Raw genomic sequence first — 27,088 nt, 5'->3', positions numbered from 1 at the left:
ACTTTTGAAAATTTTATAGAAAAGTATGAGCATGAGAACACATTTCTTGGGCCTCTCCCTGGGCCTTGGAAGGGGCCCTTGCAAGTTAAATGTCAGGCCTGAAGCTTAAACTTCATTAGCTTCATGGTAAAGCAACCTCTGGGTTAAAGTTTCACTTTAAACCAAAATAAACTATAAGAAGAAAATAGGGTCAGAAATTACCTGGACTAGAGGTAGAAGGCTGTGATTCTGGAGTGAAAAATGGAATTACAACTAAGGATCATCCAACCCAGACTATATCAGCTGGTACCCAGAAATGTGCACTTCTTGCAAGGGAATTTTGCAGGCCTCAGACCAGATAATGGGGGCAGAGTCATGCCAGGTTGAGGAGTCTGGTCATTAGAGGGTTGGGGCTTTGAGTCATATAAGCCCACTTTCCAACCCCTGGGAGGGGGGGGAGTTGCTGCAGATTGAGTTGAACTGTGTGGACACCTATTCTACCAATCATGCCTACATACTGAGACCCCATATAAACTCAGGACACTCCAAGTCCAGATTAGCTGCCATTAGTGAGAAAATACATTCCTTTGTCAGAAGGGTGAGGGATTCTGACTCAGCCTGCAGAGAGCAGGGAAGTTTGTATTTGAGAGCCCCTCCCAGATTTCTTTTCACGCATATCTTTCTCTTTTTTTCTCCAGCTTCTTCTTATTTGTATCCTTTTACTTTAATAAACCTATAATTGCAAGTTAAAAACAAATAAATAAGGATCATGAAGCAAAGAACACAGAGCCAAGAAAACCTATGAGCCTGATTGAAAGTGCATGGAGGAATTTGTCCAGATTTACAATTTGGGGGAAAAAAAACCCAGAAAGAATGAAAGCATGGATCACTACCTAGAAGCAGAAGACATAAGGGTCCATTATATATGCTTAGATCTGTCTCTAAACCATAGTACAAAGGCTAATCTCTGCCTGCCCCACCACACGTGTTCCTCAAGGTCTGCAGAATATGCGGTAATTTGATGGCCTTGTGTTTGGGAATACAGGAATATTTTCAAAACTAGCAGAGATAAAATCACTGTTCCTTAGCAAGGCACGTGTTCTGCAACACATTTAGTGGGATAGAAAAATCTAGCTAAAAGAGCATTTAATTCAAGGATGCACACGTGCACACCCCCTGGAGTCTTCTTAATACCTTTAAAAGCAGCATTTATGACAGTCATACAATGTTTACCCCTGTTGAAAATGTGATTCCTCCCCAAATGTAATTTGTTTCCTATTCATTCATTTTTTTCCATATGCTATCCAGCAACCCATTATAAAATTATTTTCCGGGGTTCTACTGTGTTCTTGAAACTTTTCTTGAATTACTAATCATTAAAATGCACATCACCTTCTGTCTGACTTCACATTTGTATTGTCTAATCAGTCAAGGATAAATGAACAGAATAACGATTGATGTTATTTGATCATCCAAATTCAAATAGCAAGTCTTGCTCATTATCAGTTTTCCAAAAACTGGGTTTGGTCATTCATAGAGTGCAAATATCAGAGTCACATCATGATTTAGCTTCTTTTGGCTTTTCCTATAAATAGCTGAAAAATAAAAGATCAGTAACAGCAATTTATAAGCTTCTTTTAATGCTGAAAGAAAAACGACTCATTAAGAAACAGATGATTGCTAGATACACTTCTGTCTCATTGCTTTGGGAGGATGGCTGGATGTTTTCTTGTGGAAGGAGAGATGTTAAAAGACATGGAGTATCATCACAGCACTGAAGCACATTTCCTTTCATTTCATAAGGAGAGGATTAAAGAAAATAATAAACTAGCCTGCTTAGTTGGAATTCAGAAAAAAAGCAGAATCATATAATATACTGAAATGGCATTTGCCTTGACTTATCAAGGTGCTTGTTGATTCCAACACCAAACTTGAGAATTTTGAGAATCCTCAGGCAATGCCCCTCATCCCAGAGCATTTCCTTAGCATCTTTCATAAAATCATCCATAAAATCTAAGGGATTAACAATCCACAACTAAAAAAGGCCTCAGTGAGGTCTCAAAATCCTTCAAAAGTCACCTATAAATCCCACTTCCACTCTCAGCTGTAGTAAAATAATAATCATGGATTAGTTAACTAGATACTTAGAATTAACTTTGCTTAAAGTTTTTTATATCCTTTGTACTTAGACATCTGGAAGACCTGCTTTCAAGATGCAAAATTGATGAGATGGATTTCTCTGAAAGAGAAACTGATAGGCAATTTTGGTTGGTAACCTTAATTCTTCCTAATTTAGTCACTCCATTTCTCTTTTGTGTGGCTGAAATAATACAATTACCTGTGAAATTCAGAAGGTAAGCAGTTGGATTTTAGAAGCCAACCTCAAAAAGAGCATTCACTTCCTGACCAGTCATTCATTTGTTTATTCAACCAATACTAGTTAATTGTCAGGTACTATTCTGAATGCTGGATACAGCAAAGAAAAAATAAAGATGGCCCTTTCCTCACACGATGTTAAATCTAGAAGGGAAGATAAACATTGAACACAATTTATATGTGAAATTGTAATGAAAGGCAGAGCACTGTGCACTATGGAAAGTGATAGAGGAAAATAGCCTAGTCTAGGGGGTCAGAAATGTTGACATATATAATGAACAATTCCATCTAGCAGGTCAAAAGTTCTTTTAGTTTGTAATCTATTTAGTAAACTTGATGGATCAAGCAAAAGACATTATAATTCAAAGTCAGGCAATTGATTAGTCCTTCTACTGGAGTTGATTATCATATCCCTGGTTCTACGAGTAATCATGGCCAAATGGGCTCCATTTGTCATGTTGGTAATGCCAATTTGAAATTTTCCAGTTCAAAATAATCTACTATGCTTGCTGTCTCAAATGGCCAACCATATTTCACTTGCTATCATTTTTTTTCCTATTCAGGAAAAGATGAAATATAGAAATTACCCTCTTAATGCTACTCTTTGGAGAGTCTATGTTTTATCCTCACATAAAGTTAGAGCCACAGAAATCTACAAACTTAGACATTATTAAGTTAGTCCTAACCATTCCATCATTCATGAAGAAATATATACATAACAAAGTCCACAAATAGTAACATGTATCAGATGGACAGAGGGATAAATAAGTAGATAGACAGATATGTATAGTTATAGAAATAGATATAGATAATTGATATATAAATATTTTATTATAAAATGTTTCCTTTTTTGAAGAATGATTAGAAAAATGTCCATATAGACAAAATCCCTTGTATATTACAGGAAAAGAAAAATTAAAATGTTGCATGATATTGTCAATTATGTATTTCAATATTAGCTTTTCCAATTTCTCCTGGGGTGTCATAAAATCTATGTGCTAAATTTAATGCTTGAGACATATCAACTAGGTTCATTAAAATGGTTATCATCTCTTCTTCCTTCTGCATAAGCTTTGCTTATTCAGGTCCATTTAACAAGTCTGTCATATGCCTTTAGAGGAGGAAACATTTTTGGTATAAGGAAATATACTATTTATAGTTCAACAATAAACTTAAAATAGGAATGTATTTACCTCATCTTTTCCCCCAAAACATTTTAATGTGACTCACTGATTAAAATATTAATTTAGTTTTCTCAGAAATTTATTTATCTTTTTTAGAAGAATCTATCCTTTTTTTTAATTTGGAAAAAGGCTGAAATAAGCTGGAGAGTTTTGGCTAGCACTAGGACAATGACATTAGAGTGGAAAAATGGTAGTAGATTTAGGAGATGGTTAGGAAGAATCTGGGGTACTTGATTAGATTGGGTGCTTAAAGGGAGAAACATCAGTAGGTTTCTGACATATTAAATTGTAAATATGGTGGTAGAATTTACTTAGATGGGTACAGGTAGAGAAGGAACAGTTTAGGAAAATGAACAGGGGTTCAATTTTAGATGTGAAAAGTGAGATACACAAAGTGAGCACATCAGTAGGTAATTAATCATAAATAAAACCAAATCACTAGAGAAAAAAATTAATTAGGATAGATGCTTGTGGGCATCTGCCTGGGGCAAAAATGGGTTAAAAGGGACTAGACTTATCTTCCTGCCTGAAGCAACCAATAAATGAGATAACATATGCAATGATGGTTTTGAAGACAATGGACATTAGATTAAAAAGGACAGTGATTGCTGGAAACAAGAAACAAATTAGATAAGCCTTATGATTACCCTAGAGCACCAAAGAGAGACGATTTCTATCCTGCAACATGGGAAGGAAAACCCAGGTATAGATAACAGACATGGGAGTCAAAGTATATCAAAGTACATGGAGAAAATTATTGGAGAGGTTAAAAGAATGTGCAGAGAGTGGAAGAGTGCTCTAGGGATTTGCAAATAATACCCATTGAGTTTGTAGCCAGTATTGATCAGTCTTAGATGTGAAGAAACTATCATGGTAGGGAATATGATCTCTATTGATTAGACTATCAATAGTCTAAAAAAGACTAAAGGGAAAAAATCTCCAGAATTCCACTGATAGAACTGCAAGAAGAAATAGACAAATCTACAGTTATAGTCAGAGATTTCAGCTCCCCTCTTTCAGTAATTGATAAGAAAAAATACACAGAAAATCATTAAGATTGTGGGAACCTTAACAACTTGGCCTAATTGATATTTATAGAACAACCCACCTAATGAGAGAAGAATACATATTGTTTTAAAGTATACATGGAACATTTCCCAAGATAGACAATATTCTAGACTATAAAACAAATCTCAATACATGTGTAAGGATTCATGTTAGACACACTGTTCTAAAACCACAATAGAATTAGATTATGAATCAATATCAAGAAGGTTGCTGCAAATGTCCAACTTTCTTGTTTTTGTTTTTGTTTTGACATGGGCATGCTCTGGGAATCAAATCCAGGTCTCCAGCATGGCAGGTGAGAACAACCAAGCCACTGAGCCACCGCTGCTCTGTCCAACATTTTTTGAAAACTAAACAGCACATTTCTAAATAATGCTTAGACCAATAAAGAAATCAAAAGCAATTTTAAATATTTTAACTAAATGAAAATGAAAATGCAACATATTAAAATTTGTGGGATGCAGCAAAATTAATACTTAAAGGGAAATTTATCACTCAATGCCTATATCAGAAAAAAAGAAAGTTCTAATCCAGTGACCTCAGCTTCCACCTTAAACACATAGAAAAAAAAGGATAAATTAAATGCAAAGTAAACAGAAGAAAAAGAATATTAAAGATCAGAGCAAAAATCAAGAAAGAGAAGACAGGAAATCAATAGAGAAAATAATGAAATAAAAAGCTGGTTCTTCGAGATCAATAATATTAATAACCCTCTAGCCAGACTGAGCAGAAGAAACAATTACCAACATTGGAAATGATAGAGGGGACATCACTACAGATTCCTTAAATATTAAAAGAAAAACAGGGGAATATTATGAGCAACCTTATGCCAATAAACTTGACAAATTAGATTTAAATGGACACATTTCTTGAAAGGCACAAACGACTGAAGCTCAAAAATAAGTAGATAACTTGCATAGTCCTTTTATCGACTAAGGAATTTGAAATTGCAGAGGTGCAAGAGGAACTTCTGAAGTGCACTGGATATATTCATTATTACCTCAATCGTGATGATGGTCTCACAAACACCAACAATTTGTCAAAACATTATACTGTAAACTTTATATACGTGCAACTTCTTGTAGGAAATTATAACTCAATAAAACAGCTTTAGAAAATAGATGCTTCTGATTCAAAATACAGACAAAGCTGCGTTAATCTTCCCCAAATATAACCCTTTATAATGACAGTAGCAATCTAAAACCATAAGGGAACATTAAAGAGATAAGGGAGAGTGCCACCAGTGCCTGAGAGAGCCTGTCAGATTTCTTAGGGAAGAAAGCAGGATGCAGAGTATGGACACACAAAGTAGAGAGCTGAAAACCAAAGCCTAAAGGAATCTTGGGGATGGAGCTGCAGCAGAGGGGCGGGTGGCTTTTCTGCTTTGTAGAGAACAAACGGATTCCAGACTTGGCTGTATCAAATTTAAAAAGAAAAAATTAGAAGTGGGACTAAGAACAGCAGTGTTAATTGCAGATTCACATGCTGCAAAACGACTCCCTAACCCCCTCCCCCACTTCCAGGCACATAAAACACAGACTGTCTGGAATTAAAACACATATCCCACCCCCATTCCTATTCCTTCCCAAGTCACATGGAATATGAAAGTAGGGCTGCATGCTGAGTGTCATTGTTTAAGAAAGTTTAAGTTTTAAGTGGTATGGAAATGTCTTTTTGGTGTGAAATTTGTGCTTTAATTATGTTTAATTTAAATTATAAATTTTCTGTAATATGTAATATATACAAGTTTAAAGCTCCCTCTATATCTACTTTATGACACTTCTAAATATTTATTTTAGTCATTTTAGGGATAAAATATGAAATATATATACTGTTTACTGCCCAGAATAAAAATTAGAGTATACCTAGAAAACATAAGGAAGTCATAATTAACAGAGATAACCCATAATATAACTATTATATGTACTTTTTTAGAAATATTTCCAGAATTGAAGCAAAGCGATAATTGAGTGAAAGTAAATTGACGATTAAAATGTACAATGCACGTAAAAATGTATCTGCAGAATTAATTTGTCATTTCTGAAAACAAACAATTCTTTGTTAAAATACAATACAATACATAGTTTCAGCTTTTTCTCCACGCTATCTTTATTAACATTTTCAGGTAATAGGGTAACTCTTGCTTTTGTTATTTATACTTGCATTTCCTGACAAGTCTCCTATGTGTTCGACCTTCTATTTGTAGGCAAGTGACTACTTTTTTCCCACTTCTTTGTTCTTTGAGCCCTTTTATACAATTCTCTTCTTTAGATGCCTTACTAACTCATTCAGCAACTACAAATTCTTTTATATCAACTCTGAATTGCTTCTTCTGAGGGGTATTTAACTATGTTTTCTTTTCTTCATATTCACAGTAGAATCACATTTAATCTTTACTTTAAAAGAGCCAAAATTTAATATAGCCACTACTTTTTATATATTATCCTCAAAATAATTCTTTTCTCTTCAATACCATGATCATAATATTTTAGTAGTCCTCATACTAATATCTGATGTCCTAAAACTGCAATTTGAGACAGATCCTATACATTATCATATGACTGTTCTTAAATTACCCCCAAATTTGATAAAATTATTTCTTCATTTTTTTCCCATATTTTTTATTCTACTAATCGTTATCTTGAAGTCTTTTAATACTTCTGCTTTATGTAAACTAATTATTCAGAGACTCAGTTACTTTTCTATGAAAGAAATGTTCAGGATTTGGATTCTATTTATCTCCCACTGATCAAGTAACTCTCAGTCTTTAGGTCCTGTGAAACACCTGTGTATTCTGGATGCATTTTGAAAATGGATGCACAAGCATCTGGTCATTTCCCCCCTGTACTGCTACCACCTGGCCCAATCCTCATCTCGCCTAGATCATTGTAACAATCATTCAAATTTTCTCCCTGTTTATGCCCTTGCTAAATACTACAGCCAGAAGGATCTTTTTAAAATATATCTGATTGGTCCCAGATTCCATTAGACTCCATGTGAAAAACCAAGCTTTTACAATGGGCCTGGCTAACTCTCTGGACTTACCTCAAACTCTCCCATTTCCTTCCTGTTTAGTCATACTGGTCTCTTTGCAGTCCCTCAAACATACCAAAGCAAACTCTCCTATAGGGTTTTTGAATTTCTTATTTTCTCTGCTTGAAAGATTCTTCTCCCAGATATTTTGCACCTCACTCTTCTTTCATGTCTCTGCTCAAATGTCTGCTTCAGGGAGTGGCTTTTCCTGAGTACTTCTAAATAAAACATAATTATCCACCCCTACTCCTATCAAGGTCCATAACTCCCTTATTTTTCTCCAAAACTCTTATCATTTTCAGACACGTGTATTTTCTGCTTTGCCATTGCTGGTTGTCACCCACTAGAATAGGAAGGCACTAGATAAATGAAGGCAGGGCCTGTGTTAGGTTCTGTGTTATAGTGTCTGGCGTTTGGAAGATGCCTAATAAATATTTGTTGAAAAATGAATACATGATTTCACCTTTTTGAACTAGTTCCACTTACTAACATATTCCCTACATTGCTTTCAAGTTCCATGACTATCTATTTGCTTAAAGCAAGGGGATTTTACTTTATTACTGTATCATATAACATATCCTCCATATACCTTTCCATAGCCATTCAGGCTCATGCCATAACAGCCAATCCAAACTTTCCTTCTGTTTTATTCACTTCATAGCTCTCTCCTCCCTAATGTATTAGAAAACTATGTTTATTTATGTAATGCATGCAATTCCCCTACAGCACAAGATTTTATGTAATTGGGACATAATATGATCAATTAAGGGAAGAATATGAGTTGTATTAATCTCATAGCTACTGGTTACACTGTGATCGAAATAGAAGACTCGCACTTCTGGGTAGGAAGAAAGCTTTGTTTGAGGGCTTTGTGTTTTTTTAATCACCAAAATGTGGGATAAAGATGATTAAAATGGATAAGAAACCCTGTGTTAATCTCTGTATGTCAGTGGTTTTAGGAAAAGAAAAGCCATTATTCCTGAAGCAGAGATGTTTTGAATGCTGAATTTGTTCAGTGATGTGTAGGATTTAGAACTATGCAATTGTGCTATTAAAAAAAATCTTTAATATTGGAATTACTGCAGGAAAAATACTCTTCATTATGTTGAGGATAAAACTTTTCATCTCCCAATCTCTTCCTCTCATTGAAACAATTATTTCATAAAATAATTTTCAACATTCTAAGATTTCTGAATAATAAAACCATTGTGTTATAGCATAAGTCTATTCTTAGGAAGTGACAGAACCAACCACACAATTACCTAAGTGTTGCCTTTGACATTTTACTTCGATTTTATACCCTTCAATTTTCTCTATGCCCTCCAAGGAAAACCTGACTAGATATAACAATAAAATAATTAACATCTGAATGGCACATTGAGATTTTCAAAGCACTTTTACTTATAGTGCCTCATTTAACCTTAACAACAACCTTGTAAACAATGGGTATTTTCCCATTGTTTAATTAAAGAAATTGAGCCTCTAAATTCAAGATAATACTGATAGTTTCAGAAAGGACTTCAATCTGGTTCTACATATCATTTTCTTCCCTATCTTGTTATCCTAAGGAAGAGCAGAGAAAGAATATTATTAATATTATTATTATTATTATTATTGTTGAAGTTGTGGATTTACAGAAAAATCATGTATAAAATACAGGGTTCTTATATACTACCCTATTATTAACACCTTGCCTTGGGGTGGTACATTTATTACAACTGATGAAAACATAGTTTCATAATTGTGCTATTAGCATAATTTATGATTTTCTTTGTTTTTCATAAAACACGAAGCCAGAAGTCATAATAAATAATAAGAAGAAATAAATATCTATTGTGGGATTTCATATTACAAATATTAACCTAAAACTAAAAAGTCAAGAAAATATCCCCAGTTAAGAATTATGAGAAAGCAGCTCTATTTTGGGTAAACAAATTGTCATGCTCCTTGGCAGACTGTATTTAATTAAGGTGACTATTGCATTCTTTACATAATCGAAGACTAAAGGAACATAACAAAGATATGAGAAAAGTCACACTTTCTGGCTGAATAAATCACAATATATTCATCTAGCAGTGCCATGTGGAAACATATTGGAAAATGAAGCCAAAGGAAAAGTCCGCACCTTATATAAATTTACCAAAATATTCTCCCATATTTTGATCCAAGTGGGAAACATTTTTAAAATCTCTACAGCCAAAATACAGAAATGTATATAAAGCGCTACATTGCCCAATCTTTTCACCCACCATTTTCAATTCTCATAAATTCCTGGCAAGGACCTGACCCCTTGCAGCCCAGAAACCACGGGCTTATTGGGAATAACCATACCTAATAAAGCAGGGTCAACCAAACAATAACCTATCTATTTAAAATTTCACCATTTTCTTCATTATGGATTTTTGTATTAATTTGATTTGTAAAATATTGCATTAAAAAGACTTACCTCAATTATTGAGTATTTGAGCCCTCCTTAAACTTGGCAACTTACCCTAATCCCATCCCTGTATCCAGCTATGTTTTTAAAAACCTATAACTACAGATTAAAATTGTCTACCTCAACCACACACATACACACACAAATACCTACTGCCCATTTATTCCAGAGACATGCTAAAACCATTTTAGTAACTAGTCCTGATCAGGTAGTTTCTCTTTCTCAAAAAATAACATTTTGTCTTCAGGGATTTATCATAAATGTATTCCCACTTTCACACATTCCCAAATGATATTCTAGAAATATAAGGAGTTTGGGATTATTTTCCTCTTTTAGGCCATGCCAGATGAGAGGAAAATAAAGATGAGTTTTTGTGAATGATTGCATATAAGTATGTGTGAATGCATGAGCACACAGGTTGAAAAGAATGGAGTTGATAAAAACAACAACAAAAAATGCATACTTCTTTTAACATTTATTTCACTGCATATATTTATTTCTCATTGCTATATTCTTACTAGTCTTATTTAAATTTTAATTACCTCTTAGTCCCTCATATTATGCCACAAAGGCACTATGTAACAAAGTAACATCTAGCTGCTATTATACCCAGAATTCAGAACTTTTTCCCTTCTGCTCTTGATTTTGTGTGCTTGTGACTTTAATATTTCTGCTCTCATTTACAGTGTCATCACCTTTCATATTTCACTTTGTTAATCTATTTCTGCCTATAAATTTAATGACTCCCTCACAAACACATACAAACATATATATAGTAACAATCTACCACCCCAACTTATATTTCATTTCTAATTTTCATTTTTGAAGGATAAACATTTATCCATTTTGATCTAAATTCTCACTAAGTACAAGTGGGAATTATACATGTTGCCCATAAACCTATGAGCATCCCTATAAAGGAACAATTTCTTATTAATTCCTACCACAAAATCTGGTACAAATAGTTGTTGGGGGAAAAAAAGGAAAACAAACATTTTTAAATAATTATTTCAACTGTTACTTGGTTTCTATGTAAATATCAAATGATCTCTGTATATCATTAGTCTAATCTCGCACAAAATGAAAAAAAGAAAGCCATTTAGATGGCTCTCTTTAAACTTTGGCTGAGCTACAGTCAAGTGGGCAGAGCCCAGGAGCACAAGTGAATTTATAATCAACCCAAGAGTAAGTAATAAGTGGATAAATAGTTAAGGAATAAAAGATGTATATGGATGATAAAAACCATGGTTAACGCAAATGAAGCCCAAGACTGTGGTAGGCATTGGACTCCCGTGCACAGGCAGGAGTAAAACACAAAGAGAGATTCCAGTTGAAAGAGCAGGTTCAGAAATCCAGAGGAGTGAACAGATATACAACACGGGTAAAAAGTATTGGAAGGTCAGAGTTAGAGGAACCCCTTAAAACAACAAAGCACAGGTGTTAGAGAAAATAAAGCCAGATAAAGGGAATTTGGCATCATATTTTTGATATAACCTTACTCTTGTGGTCACCTGCTACACCATAACCTTTTAAGATGAAATGGACATCGCTTACTATACTAATATCATTCTTTATTCCCCATTCTGAGCTTTTCCTTCTGCAAGCAAAACCTTTCCTTTTCTTCCTGATATCAGACTTCTTTAACTTAGTGATTTCCAAAGAGCAGTCCTTGAACTAGTAGCATCACCATTATCTGGAGACTTTTTAGAAAGGCAAATTCTTAGACCACATGCCAGACTGTATCAGAAAGTCTGGATTTCGAACCCAGTAATATGTTTAAGAGGCTCTTCTGGTAATTACGATACATGCAAATGTTTGAGAACTCTGCTTTCGTTTGCACTGTTGGGTTGAAGTTTGCACTAAGTGATGTTTAAGGCAACAAAGAACACCACTTAGCCTTTGCACCCAGCTGTAACTGTCATATATTTCTGGAACTTCATGGAAAGAAAGGAATCTTGAAAAACATGTACTTCTAAATTAGACAGCAAGAGGTAACTGAAAAGGTTCTGAGTTTTTTAAATTATTGAAAGTTTATCTGATTTTTGTGCATATACTTCATTTCTTTAATCCACACCTTCATAAATATTTTGAGGTGGCAAATATAGTAATAAAAATGATAGCATAAAAAGAGAACTAAAGAAAACACAATTTCAAGCAGAATTTAGGACCTATAAAGGGAGTGAACAAAAGAAAGACTCTAGAAATAGGTCATAATACGTATGGGAATACAAAGATAATAGAGATTTAAATTCAACAGGAAGAAGACATTTTATTAAATATATAGTTCCAACACAATGCCAAGAGTATAAAATTACTTAGAAAGATACTATAATTTATACTATATACAAATATGGCACTCTGTATTAAAAATTAAAATGTAAAAAGTAAATAATATTAACCTTTGAAGAAAAGTAAATAACTCTATGAATGACATAGGAATTAAACAGACTGTTCTAAAATCCAAGTAAGGAAACTGAGGAAAAGGAAAAAGTAATTTGGTCTGTACAAATTTTAAACTTTTGTTAGACAAAAGGTACTAGGTGCAAAGTCAATAGAAACCAGTAGAAAATACATATAATAAAAATGGCAAGTTAAACTTTAATATTGCAAATAAACAGCTTTTATAAATTGATAGAAAAAGACAAACAGCCAATAGAAAAAGCCCATAGGTTATAGAAGGCAATTTAAAGCACATGTAAAGCAATTTAAAGCAAATGGCCAATAAAAATATTGTTAAAAAATTTGCAACAATAGCAGGATAGTCACATGGAAAAAGACCAAAATATTATACCTACCACACAGAATCCCCCCCCAAAAAAATTTACAACATTGCAAGCAGTCAAGAAATGCCAACTAAAGTAACAATGATATTTAACTCAATATATTATCAATGATTAAGAAAAATAATTAAATTAATTATGAGTACTAATGGAGTGCAATTTTGAGTCTTCTCATATATTATTGTGAAGTTTTAGAAACTTTTTGGAATGTAATATAGATAATGTGTTCAGATAAACAGTAAATGTATCCTGCCCTGCACTCCTACTCTAGGGAATTTAAACATAAACAGATGAATTCAAGATATATTTTGGAGATAAGCTCAAAAAGACTTATTGATATTAGGGAAGAAAAGGGATGGGGCATATCAAGTATGATTCCCAGGTTAATTACTTGACCACCAGGCTGGAACCTGGTCTCATTTACTGAGAGAAAAAATGGACAAGAAAGAGCTTTAGACTCACAGCGAGTGGTGCAGGTGGTCATTGGAAACCCAGATTCTATTTTGGATACGAGAAGTAGGAGACACCCATAAGACTTTCAAGAAGACAATCAAATATAAATCTGGAGCTCAGAAGAGAAGTTTATTCATTTTTGGAACCTCACAATGGCTAGAAACTATTTTGTGTCACAAGTTCATATCCTTTGCATTGGAAATTTCACTTTTAAGAATTTATGTTTAAGAAATTAAAAGTATGGACAAAGTTTATTTTCAGTAATTGTATCACATATAATAGCAAAGAAACACTCGGAGAGCATGCATATGTAAGAAAAAAAACAAAGAAATGTATGATAGGATTTGGTGACTTACTAGTTGTGAATGACAAGGAGGAGGAGTTAATGATGAGTCACAGATAATGGAAATTGGTGAACTGGGGAAATCATGCTTTACATGGGAAAATTACTGAGATATTCGAATGGAAACATGAGTTTTGAATATTATATGTTGCTGTGGACTTCATAGTGAGAATTTTTCATAGGGATTTGAATTATGGAACAGTTATGAAAAAGGGTTCCAGGATTAAAATTTTACATGTGGGGAAAAAAAATGCTGAAATTATGAAAAGTCACAATCTTTTAATTTCCAGGTCTGTAACCTTCTTGTATATATATTTTTTTACTCAATCCCTAAATTTCCTTTCAACTTTAACATGTCCAGCAATATTAGGCACTATAAAATTAAGTAAGAATATTAGCTGAGTTTCTGCAATCAGTGTCAGCATGTAAAGATTTTGCTTAATATTTGTCATGGCATAAGTTTTTAATGCCTTTGTGTGTTTTGTTTCTTTTATGGGATCTCCATTTTCAGCTTAGACTTCGATCAGAAAATTCTTCTTCCTGTTGAAATGAGTCAATAGACCTGTGCTTTTCTACTGACATGCAACACATAATCTCAAGAAAATGCAAAGCACACATCCAAACCACTACAGAGTGCTCAGAACAAGGAGACAGGCTGTGAGCCATCACTTTCTGTAGATATGATTATATTATAGCATAATATATCTATTAATTCATATAATGAAGACCTGAGTAATTATTGGGTAACTGCCTCATTTTCTTTGTTGTAAAAATGAGGAAATCTGAATAAATCACAATGAAGAAGTACTTGTTCCTTGATTCCCTCTGACATTAGTCTTTGGATGGTTTAGGAACGTTAAAATTCATTTTTTATACCTTAGTTTCCTTCTAAAAATATCATTTTAAATTTAAAAGGAGGGATTATTTACTAATAAAATAGTTGTATACTTACAAGCAAATCTGCTTGTGAATATTTCTCAATCAAGAAAAACTGTTGCTTCTTATTAAATAAAGAATCTCAGTATTTATCAGTTTATGATCAACAGAAAATATTTGGGGCAAAAAAATTTTTTTAATTGTAATTCAGTTCCTTTTTCTCCAGTGTTAAGCTGATCCACAAATCACAAACTTGCCAGTATAAAATATCACAGGAGCAACAAGGGAAAAAAACCTCACATTGATTGAACACAATTTTACCATCACAAAATTTTCTTCTGAGATATCATTACCTGCAATTTATAATTCCTTCCTAACCTTTTCTCTTTTATATAAAAAAAGAAAAAATTTCTGAAAATTAACTATTGCTCAATTTACATAAGCTTCTCTACCCTCTATTGAATAAGTTTTTTTCACTATTTTAAATTTCTAATTCATGCAGAAGGAGATACAGGCAAGAAAGAAGAGACTAAAATTTTATTGCATGAGAGTCTTGCGATGTTTTGGATCACTCTCAGCTTCTCTGACACTCCATGAAGAGTCACTGTACAGTGAAACTCTCCAACACCAAGACTTCACAGGATTTGAAATCCTTTTATAATCTAACCAAATGCTAACAGCAGCACATTTTTGCCTTTGAATCTTGTGCCCTAGAGTTTTAGAATGTCCTAAATAAATTAATGAAATTTAAACTGAGTTTTGCCAATATATTTTATTTTCTTCTATATTTAGAGGTGGATATGTTCATTTATCTAAATGAGTTACCTGGAAAGGTATATCTGATTAAACACATTGTCTAAATCAATTATTATGATTGCTGTAGAAATTGTTCTAGACTCTCCAAAGAATTTTTCAGTCAGACTTAAAGATAGCTCATTAAATTTAATGTTTCTACAATTTAAAATTCTCTTATTACTATTTTGAAGAATCGATGTTGTTCCGTTGTGTGTACTCAATTATTGTTTTGTTTAATAATTTTCCTGTCAGTATTGTTTTCTTAAATAAGCAGGTTATGCTGGTTTGAAACGTTTATGTACCCAAGAAAAGAAATCTTTTAATCCTGATCCAATCTTGCTGGGGGCAGCTGTATTTTTTAATCCTGATTAAACATTGCAGAGTGGAAACATTTTTTTGTTTTACATGGGCAGGCACTGGGAACTGAGCCCAGCTTTTCCGGCATGGTAGGTGAGAATTCTGCCATTGAGCCACCGTTGCCTGCCCAAGAGTGGAAACTTTTGATTGAATTATCTCCACAGAGATGTGGCTTGTCCAAATGTGGGTGTGACATTTTGATTAGATGGAGATGTGACTCCACCCATTCAAGGAAGGTCTTCATTACTTTACTAGAGTCCTTTAGGGAAACATTTTGGAGAAACCTCAGTGGAAGATACTTGGAGATTAGTTGCTACAGAGCTGACAGAGACACAAATGTTTGAGATGCTTGGCGTGTTGACAGAGAGAGCAGATGCCTAGACACTGGCAGAGCCTTCTCATGAGATGCTAAGCAAGCCAGAACCCAGAGTGGTGTCCCCGAGGAGCTCAGTGAAGGCCCACAGGCCCTTAGAGAGGAAACCACTAGCATCAGAAGCTAGAAGCAACCGAACTGGGAACAATGAGCAGCAGATGCCAGCCATGTACCTTCCCATCTGACAGAGGTATTCCAGAAGGCATCAGTATTTCTTGAGTGTAGGTAACTTCTTGTTGGTGCCTTCATTTGTAATTCTCACAGCCTTAGAACTATATACTTGTAAGTCATTAAATTCCCCTTTATAAAGGCCATTTCATTTCTGCTATATTGCATTCTGGCAGCTTTAGGAAACTAAAACACAGGTCATAAATGTTTTATAATCTTGGTAGTTCTTTAAATAATCTTCAACTTATGTTGTCTTTAGGAAGTGTAGGAGAGACTGTAGATTGTTGGCCGTTATCAGTCTTCTCTTTAAACTTATAGTATTAGAACCCTGCAAGTTGTAGCTAAGCATTAGTTTCCTCTCTTGCAGCTGGTGTGTCTGTGCATATAAGTTCTTCCCACAGCACTGAGATGAAGGTGATGTGGGTGACCCCATATTACACGCATACAGGATAAAGTATTTTCCCTTCCCTTCCACTTCTCCTTTTTTCCTTGTAGGCTAGAAAACATATGTGGAGGTGACCTATCTTTGACTACTAAGAAAAGGACAATATCCCAGGAAGTAGCAAAACAACATGACAGAAGCAAATTTAGTCCCTGGAAACACTAGTGAAGGCTTTCTGACAGCTTAAACCCCTCTCCATTGGCTACACATTCACTGTATGTTGGATCCCTACGTTACAGTAGTTAAGTCAGCTCCCTATCACAAGATGATTGAGTCATAGGATATACACTGTATTGTAGTGCAATGGGGTTGTATGCCCTCTTTCACCTTGCATTTTCTGTCATCAAACACTGCTCTCCACAATTATAATTCCTAGACTTTGTAATTTCATATGGCACTGTGCCTGGTGATAAGCTTCTCCTATAAAATATATATATGGTGTGCTAGTGTGCCTGAGCTGCTATCACAGATTTCACAAACTGGCTTTGGCTAAAACAAGAGGAATAAGTTATGGCACAGTTTCAGAGGTTGGAAGGTTTACTTCTTCCCCACATCAGTAGTATTCTCATACTGGCTTGAAATTTTGGGATTTCATGGGTTTGCCTCTCTGCCTCACTTCATGTGGCAATTCCTGTCCCCTCTATGTCTGGTCTTCTGCTTTCTATTGACTTCTTTCTTCTTCCTGTGGCTCTCCATTATCAGGGCTCCAGTAAGCAGATTAAGGCCCGGCCTGCTTCAGTTGGCCACCCCTTAACTAAAACTAACATCAGCAAAGTGGCTATTTACAACAGGTTCACCCCCACAGGGATGCGGATGGAGGGTAAGAGCATGTCTAAATTGGGAGACGTGATTTAATCTTCCACACATGGAGCTTTCATTGGGTTCAGGAAATCTGCCCACTTATTCGATCAAGACACAGTCTCTTCTTATTCACCTATGCACAGTTACCATTGCACACATATATTCTGATTCTTAAAAGGCTTTCATTAATGATAGTCTTTTGGGAAAAGAATAAAGTACATAACAATTTGTAAAGCTCCTAACTGGGTTGCTTTAATTTGTGGATAATATTGTTTTTATTGAAAATTCAAGGGTTTAGTCAATTTTAACCTTCTTGTTAAATGCAGTGCTGTTACAAATGAAGTCATAAAGGATATCTGTATATATTTATTTTCAGTATTTGGTTTTTAGGCACTGTTAATGGGCATTGTTTTATAGAAGTTGATATTATATATTAGAAGAATAAAAAAATATATTTCAAAAAGCAGACATAAACTCTCTGTGATTTTTGTCCTGCATTTGTATCTATAATAGATTCAACATATTTGTATAATTTTTAAAATAGATTTCAAAAAATGTACATTTAATTTTGAATAAAATTAAAACACATAAGAGTTTGTTTTTATAAGTAGCACCTAGAAATTGGCTTTTTTTTTTTTACAATACTAGTTCCATAAAAATAACTTGGAATGCAAAAATACTTCAAAATAATAGAAGGTAATCATTTTGCAGACATTAAAAAAAAACTTATAGTTTCCTATATAATTTACATGCACAAAAACATGTCTACCTACATATTTAGGAGTGACATATAGTCTGGGTTACAACGTCAGATGTGCAGTCTCCCCCTAATGAAAAGCCACACCGCCCTCTTTAACCAAAGGCAGGGACAAGCATTCCTTGGTTGTTTATGTTGATGTGCGTGTGTGTGGTTGCTTTCTGAAAAGGAGCTAGGTATTTGTTAAAACATGAAAAGTATAAAGACTCGCTTTTAATTATGAAAGTACTATTTTAACACGGGTTGGATTGAGGGTGCCTAGTTCTGTGCTCTGATCAGAGGAAGGCCCCAACAGCCAGGCGCGAGTGGATAATTAATTCTGGAAGCAGAAACTCAGCCCTAATTGCTGCTGACCTGGTGCAGCCATGATCCTTTTAGGGGTGGGCCAACTGCCTCAGGTAGGTGCAGAAGGGGCTGTGCAGATGACAGTCGAAACTGAAGCAGAGGAGCAGTTTCCAACTAAGTCTCACTACGGCAGATGAAGGGCCGGTTATCAGTGTCATGACCTCAAAAAGTGGGGGTCTAAGATAATGGACAGAAATTTGCCATACTTCCAAGGAAGTGGAAGCTTCCTCACTCGCCACCTCACTTTGGCCCTGCAAGGCTAGTGAAGACAGATGAGCTGCAGCCAAGAGCTCCCCTTTCTGCAAAATGATATATTTCATCAGTTATGACTTTCCTGCTTTAATGCTACTTTCTATAGAGCTAAAAGAATAATTTCTGAATCAGCCTCTTTTTCTCCATATCCCATAAAACTCTTAGAAAAGTATGTGTGTGTGTTTTCCTTTTACACAAAGAGAGGACTAATCCAAAAGAATGTTTTTCTGCCACTAGTGTTTATAAAATATACTGAGGATTATGCACTGGCAAGGATGAGGGCTGATATTAATAGAACCTGACTCTCTACTCATTTGAAAGTCAATACTAGCATTTTATAATATAATGCAGAAAACAACCATTGAAATGCAACAAGTAAAATGATACATTCATACTATAGAAGAGAAAAGATTACTAGAAACTTTTTAAAAAATGAAATAAGAAACGGATGCCATAAGCCTTCCTTAAATTGTATAAAAACAGATTTATAGCTTGATCCTACCAAATGGTAACTGGCAGGCTATTTAATTGTTTGGAAGAAGGAGATATGTTATTTTCCACATAAATGTAACTTGCATAATAATGAAAAGTGCTTGCTAAGGAATGGGTCTGTTTTAGTTCTTGTTCAGTTTCTTTTTCTTCAGAAATGTGCACTTGATGTAAAACCTTGGATCACTATCATGTTCACAATCTTTCTATAACTCTGTGTACTGATTAGACCAAATACTAGTCTCAGAGTAGAAAGTTCCTGAATACAGCAGCAGAGCATCAACCACTCTGCTGTCTGACCACATGCAGGTCCATCTCTGGACCCCAACCCTTCCCCTTCTATAAAAGGGATCTATTACATAAAGTTGACGACATCATCAGATTTATTGTTATCTCCACATTTCAAAGGACTATACAAATGTAGAAACTAAGTAAAAAAATACTAATGGGGAAACTGAAGGAGGAGACCTTCATAATGAAAACAACTTACTTGTTCTAACCTGTTCACTGTTGTGTTTTACTGTATAGCATAAGCTTGTTTGGTTGAAAATCAAGCCTCTATTATAGTTTTCCACTATGTTTTTGAAAGCACCACATTGATGGGAATTTCAATATGATGCATTCACTTCACTGCAAAATTTTCTTGAGGACTCACTATGTTTCTTGAGCTGTTCTAAGGGCTTTATGTATAAACTCATTTAAAAGCTTGCAGCATAGATTCTATTATGAATTCCTCTTAGCAAATGAGGAAATGGAGTCACAGAGACGTTACATCATTTATCCAAGGTCTCCACCACTAAATTGTGGAGTCCGGAATTTACCCCAGGTAGTTTCACTCAAGGGTGCTCAACTCGAAGGTCAAACAAGCAATATTCTAGGGAAACTGTTTATTGAGTATCTTCTGAGGATATGATACAGTGCTAAGCACTTTGTACTCCATAATTCATTGTATTTTTGATAAAAGCCTATTAAATAAGCATCATTAAACCAATGCTAGAGGTTAAAACAAACAAACAAGAATCAGAAGTTCAGTAACTTCTCTATGGTCAGATAAACGATAAGTAGTGAATCAGGAATTAGAATTCAACTCCACCTGGCTCCAAAGTCCATGCTTTTGACAATGAAGATACATGACCACCTTTTGGTATGCTCCTACTTTGGAAAATGCATCAAATAGAGAAATCACAAATATTTATCCACATCAAACTTTTTTTTTTTTTTGCATTTCAAAAATCAAATAGACTGCTTTGCATAATTAAAGGAAATAATACATAAATGTGCTAGGAATGAAAATATAAATGATTCAGACTCCAAATTTACAAACAAGTTCTCAGGATTTTGAGATTCCATTGCTCTGTCTGAGTTTGTTTACCAGGAAAAGTATCCCTGGCGTCCATTCAAGCAAAGACTCTGGGTACCATGTAAGTCTAATTGTCCTAACAAACTTGAGAACCGAGGGGTAAGTAAATTCAGCACTTGAAAGCAAATTCCACACCATACTTCAACTCCTCAATACAATTTATTTCCTTGTTTAATTGCAAACTGCCAATACACAATAACCAGGTCAAGGACACAGAACACATTTAAGAGTGGAGGACATCGGAGTCTCTAAAATCCATTGGCCTTGGGGAGAGAAGGCAGAAAGCTAACTTTAGCCCGAGCTCTGGGGAGCTGGTCCCATATGGCATCAGTGGAGGGTCTACAGCCCAGGAGGGAGGCAGTTATCAGCCTCTACCCGACACTCACCAAAGTGGCCACCGAACTGGTTTTTTTATGCCTCAGTGTTCTGGTTGTCAATATTTTTATTGACAGAAAGCCCCTCTTGGCTGGCATCAACCCAATCTATAACATATCCCCACACAAATGTCTGGTTATCACTCACTACAAAAATATCTTTTTTTCGATTCGTTTACATTCTGTTTGCGATCAACTTGTCTACAATGTTTGTCAAATTCAACATCATTAATACCATTTCAATACACAATACTTGGACAGTGTAGGAAGGGGATAGGGAAAGGCAGAAGGAAGATCAATAACTATGTGTGTGTGTGTGTGTGTGTGTGTGTGTGTGTGTGACAGAGAGAGAGAGAGAGAGAGAGAGAGAGAGAGAGAGAGAGAGTGCCAATGTATCTCTATATAGCCAGTTGTCAATGACTCCAAGTAACAAGAAAGTTATAATGCAGGGTGCCATTATACCTCTTTATCTCTTAACTTTGATCAAGCTGGTTGCCTTATACAGTCACATGTAACCTATATTTTGCAACTCTAGCTGATATCACATGCCATTGATGTTAAGATTTTTCTGCCTTACTGTTTTCCATAGACTATAACTATTGACATAGTATATTATATTAGTAATAAAAATACAGTATATAGTATAAAATATTATTGACATAGTTTAATAATTTTTCTATTTTGGATTAATGAAATATATATATATATATATACATATACAAATACAAAATTTTATAGCATAAGGTAAAAGTCAACCAGACCAATAAAAAAAGGTGATTAAAAAAGAAATATTGCTAATCAACTTTAAATCTCAACAATTAAATAGTAATGTAGCAAGCAGGCTTTGGAGCAGGCAGGCCTCTCCCCACCCCCTTCTTCTGGTTCAGCTGCCTCCTCTGTGGAAAATCCCCAACCCCCCACCCCTAGCCTTCAGGAGTGGGTGAAACTGCAAATAGGCAAGATAAGACACATTCCTGGGATAGGGGGCCCTCCCCTAGCCTCCAGGAACAGGTAAAAGTGCAAGTACACAAGATAAGACATTTCTGGGACAGGACCCCTCCCTTAATGGCTCATCTGCTTCTGTAACCCAGCCCTGTATCCTTCTCAACTTAAATCAGCCAATCGCTTACCTTGTCTTTTAACGTTTCATCCTGTCTATGCAACCTGATGTTCATCTTTTGTTCGGAGCTCAGACTTTCAGAAGCTACTTGGCTGAGTTCTATGGCTATAGACTATAGAACCTACTTCCTGAAACTCTGGAGCCTCAGCCCAGTTTATTCTATTGCTGTAGAGCATTCCAGGAGGCTTAAAGCCTTGCCCCTTTCTCGCGTAACATTTCATGAACAACTGCTGATAAATGTGCAGCATTAAATTGCTTTTTGGATAAGATTTTTTTTTAAGACCATATTCATCTGCTAAAATATCTGCTTCATTAAAGTCTGTGCATGCAGAAACTTGCCTTAAGCTTCAGCATCCTAATAACTCACCCTATGAAGGGGTCACAGACTCACTTAGCTGTGCCTTAAAGTTTTGGTTGGTGCAAATTTCTGTCACAATCAATCTTACTTGAAAGTAGGTGACTTTCACCAAATTCTTGGTCTTAGCATTCTCTTTTTTGCCAACTTAATTTCTGACTAGAATTATAATAGGGACTGATGCTTCTGATTCATAATTGCTAGAGTACACTTTGCTCCTGAATTTGACCTTTAATAAGAGGGACAAAAAGAGAATGAATGCACTACAATTTTCCATTCTTTATTTCCAAAGCAGGCTTAACCTCCATTCCCTAATCCAAATTAAATTTGCTAAAGAGCATTCAAACCATTTGAAATTGCTGACCATTCCTTCTTTCATTTCAGTACATGCTACCTCTTAAATGTTCTTCCTTTCTCTTCAACCACTTCATCTTTCCTCCATTGCTGATTTCCCTCTAAGTACCCCTTAAATGTTAGTTTTCCCAGAATGCCTTCTCCATACCTCCTATCCTCTCAAATTTTCGTTTTTAAGTGATGATAACACAGTTCACCTTAGAGAATAGCCATAAGGATGAAATGAGACAATGTGTTTAAAGGGTTTGGCATAATCCCAGCGCATACTGAGCACGGAGTAAATATTCAGTATTGATTCTGGGTAGGATTCCTGTTCCATGCACCCTCCTTAGGAGTCTGATTGACACCCTGACTCCAAATGCCACTAATACAAGATTAGCTGCTGTGCTTGCACTTCTAAAACATATATGCCTTGAACTTTAGAGGAAAATATTCAGCCAATCACTGGACATCTCTACCTGGACATTTCTGAAGTGTGCCCAGCTCAATATGCTAGAAATAGAATTCATTTCCACCAAACCGAAAGAAATCCAAAACCATTCAGAAACCTGGAGTTTTCTTTGGCTTTCTCTAACATCACACATCTAATCAGTCTCCCGGTTTTGTTGATTCAACCTCCTAAATATATTCCATCACCATCCACTTCTGCATATTGCCATTGCCATTAATACAGATCAAGATCTGATCTTTTTTTTTCTTTTTGGCTTGCATTAATGCTGTCTCAGCCCCCTCCCTGTCAATGCCCTCTCCAGTATAGCTTCTGTGCTGTCACTCAAGCTGTCAAATGTAAATCTGACCATGTTCCACCCCTGTTAAAATGCTTTAGTGGCTCCACATTACCTATATGATAAAAAGAAAACCCTTCAATGTCTGGGACTCAGAGAGGGCCAAAACAATCACCTCCTTACCTGTGTAAATTGTGAAGATATTAAGATATATAAAAAAAGGAATGAGAAGTGGATAACTAAGACATCTTACTTATTACTGTTGAATGTAGGTGTGACTTATACTAGCTGTCAATTGCTACTCCTGACATTGAATCTCCCAATCAGGCAAATTTAGCTTCCCAGCCCCAGGGCAAACCTGGGGTGCTAAACTAAGGTAAAACTCCCCACAAGAAAATGGTGCTCTCAACCGGCAGTATACTTCACGAGGAGAAATGGCAAAGAAGCTAGGTTGGTATTCCCTTTAACTCTTCCCAAGTTTACCTTGCTCCACACAACCCCCGGAGAGTGGAGTGAGACCAGGTATGTGACACCAATGGAGTTCCTTGCACCTGGAAGAAAACAGCTGGGTTTTGCCTTCACGCACAGCCTGAAAGACAAAGGTCTTCATGATTTGACCTCTAGTCATATCTTCTGTAGCCTCATCCCTTGACACTCTTCACTACCCACTCTAGGTTCTGCTATCAGTTTCCAAAGTGTATTTCATGGAATGTTAATAGGTCTTGAACTGAGATAGAGCAGAGGAGGGGGAGGGGAGGGGGAGAAATTCTGTAGTCAAGTAATTTTGGAAAATGCTAGGCCAGCCATACAAAGTTAAACAGCTTTCTTCTCTACAGGCATTTTCAGATTTCTTAATATGCTAGAGGGTATTGTAACTTTCCAAGAAGACAGTAAAATGTGCAGGTGTTTCTAGATCATCTTACAGGATATTTCCTGAGGTACGCTTTGGGAAGTGCTCTGTAGCAAAAGCACTCTATTCTCAGTACTAAACAGATCTTGCTCTCTCATCCCTCTGAACAATTGCATATGCTGTTCCCACTGCCTCAAATGTCCTTCCCTCCACAACTTCAACAACTCTCTTTGGCCCTTTAAGACCCAGTTTAAGAATCACATCTTAAGCCTTTCCCTGCCACTAGACTTTCCTTCCTATACCCATACTTCTGGGTTCCTTTGGCATCTTTAGGCTCTTAAGGATCATATCACTTCTCACTCTGCATTTCTTTACTATTTTTTATTTGACTTTCTATCTTACCAAATTTGGGGATACTAGGGGTTGTGAAATATTTTTTGCCTTTGTATCCTAAGCAACTGGAAAACGTGTAGGCATTTGGTAAATAATTGTTGAGAAAAGAATGCACATGGACTTGTTTGGATGTCAGTTCTAATATAATGTGATTTACAAGGCCTGTGCCCTAAATCACCAGCCTTAGCTCAGCACTCCCTTGCCCCATGCCATATTCCAGCCATCCTGGACTTCCTTCCTCTCAGCCCTGCTTCTTGTCTCTGCAGACTTCCGATACACCACTTCCTCTTTCCGGAAAAAAAAACACTTTCTTCTTACTTAACCCCTTGCTCATTTTTCACGCATCTCAGTTCTTCTAGAATCTCCTTAACCTGGATGAGACACCCTTGTTAGGGCTCACAAAATATAGCTCGCCAATTCAGCATATGCTAGCAATTGCCTCTTTAGTTGTGTATTCTATGTGAATGTAGGGATCACTTTTCTGCTGCTCAACAAATGTATCTCCATTGCCTAGCACAGTGCCTGACACATCCTAGGTGAGCAAGAAATAGTCATTGAATGAACAATTGGTTATGCTTCTCACCCAGACTCCAGGCAGTGCTATGTATGGATTTTGATGATATCCATTAACCAAAGTCCCAGTTACAATTTTTTTGCTTTTAGATAGTGTGATAGGTGCAGATTTTACATTTACTTTTTACTTTATTCTATCCTCAGTGCTCCTGCCCATAATTTGTCACTCAGCATGTTGGGACACAACTTACAAATCAGTTCCTATCTCCTCCATGTCCTGCTCCTGTCTTTCTCTACAAATTATAGGTTAAAGGTCCCTCAGATTAACTAGAGCATAAAAAAGGCTGAAAAACTCTACAAGGTAGTTGTTTCCATTGACATTAAAATAGTGGGTCACACTGTATCCAGAAAATTCATGTAGAAATGACAATCTGATAAATTTCTTTAGAAGGCAAAAGTACTACAGGTAAGCAATTTTCCTTCCCAAGAGACCAGTAAAGTGTTTTCCCCCATCACCTTTCAATATTTTATGTTGTAGTGAGTAACTACACCTTTTCTAACCAATTAGGAAGCCACCAACAAGCGAAGAATAAATAGCTAACCAGTCAAGTAAATAACATAAACATACAATTCTATACCACTGTTTTTCAACGTCAACCACAGACAGGATTGCTGTGGGATAGCCTTCCTACAACAAATGGGAAGGATATTATATTAATGTAATTATTTTCCTTGTATCTAGTGTTTATTTATAGTAAATTGCTTTACCATTACTTTAAGTGAGGAATATTGTGAGGTTAAAAGCCTTAAAGGAGGTGAAACTAATAGAACACAGCTTCCAGCATCTATTCCCCTTCCATGCTTTAATTTTCTACATGGAACTGATCATCTACATACTGCATGTTTTATTTATTTTGGGCACTGTCTGTTGCCTTCAGCCTCCCCAACAGAAGACGAGCTTCATGCCTGTAGAAAATTTTGAAGGTTTTGTTCATTGACTTAGGGGAGTCAAGGCACACTGAATGAAACCTGCTTATCCATGGCCACCACTCAGAACACTGGGTGGCACATTAAGATGGCAGACACTGTGATGGACATGTAGGATATTCTACCCTTTAATTTCCAGATGCATATGTGTTTCTTCCTACACATACAGTGCTAAATATGCCCAACATGACCCTGCTATCACAAGTCACCTGTAAAAGCATTACACCCTTCCCAATCAGGTGATAACACAAAATCTTGCAAGTCTTGTTCATCTAGAGGTGATGTTATAATACCATTTAAAAGATTCTTGCCAGCATTCTCATTATCCTCAAATCAGGGAGGCTCACTTCCCCATAGTACAGTCATATTATCATGTAAGAGTTATTTTTCTCCTTTCTGAAATCAGTGAACCAAATGTTACATGTAATAATTACCAATACACCATATACCTCTCCAGCAATAACAAATAAATGGTATTTCATATTTGAGTATAGAGAAGGAAAAGAAGAAACATCTAGCCCTATATTTCTGGGCAGAGGTTGTGTAGTCAGATCCAGGGGCCCGTGTGTCAGGGCTGGGCAACTGTGTCAGTAATGATTCACAAAAGCTTGGTAGACATTATGGTCAGGTTCATGTGTCAATTTGGTCAGGTACTGGTGTGTAGTTGTCTGGTCACGCAAGCACTGGACTGTCTGTTGGTATGAGGACATTTCATGGACTTAAATCATGACCACGTTGGTGGTATCCAC

General features: G+C 35.8%; 1 protein-coding gene and 1 pseudogene across 18 annotated transcripts in view; one reads left to right on the top strand and one right to left on the bottom strand.

Moving 5' to 3' along the window:
* CNBD1 (cyclic nucleotide binding domain containing 1) overlaps positions 1–27,088 on the bottom strand; it is a 662,225-nt gene that overhangs the window by 433,955 nt on the left and 201,182 nt on the right. The window lies entirely within an intron of this gene.
* Positions 11,335–27,088, top strand: part of LOC143685726 (splicing regulator SDE2 pseudogene) — a 131,177-nt pseudogene continuing 115,423 nt past the window's right edge.

The sequence above is a fragment of the Tamandua tetradactyla genome, chromosome 6 (assembly GCF_023851605.1).
Source record: "Tamandua tetradactyla isolate mTamTet1 chromosome 6, mTamTet1.pri, whole genome shotgun sequence".
Taxonomy (NCBI): domain Eukaryota; kingdom Metazoa; phylum Chordata; class Mammalia; order Pilosa; family Myrmecophagidae; genus Tamandua; species Tamandua tetradactyla.
The sequence above is the reverse complement of the archived record's forward strand: the minus strand, read 5'-3'. Positions and strand labels throughout refer to the sequence as shown.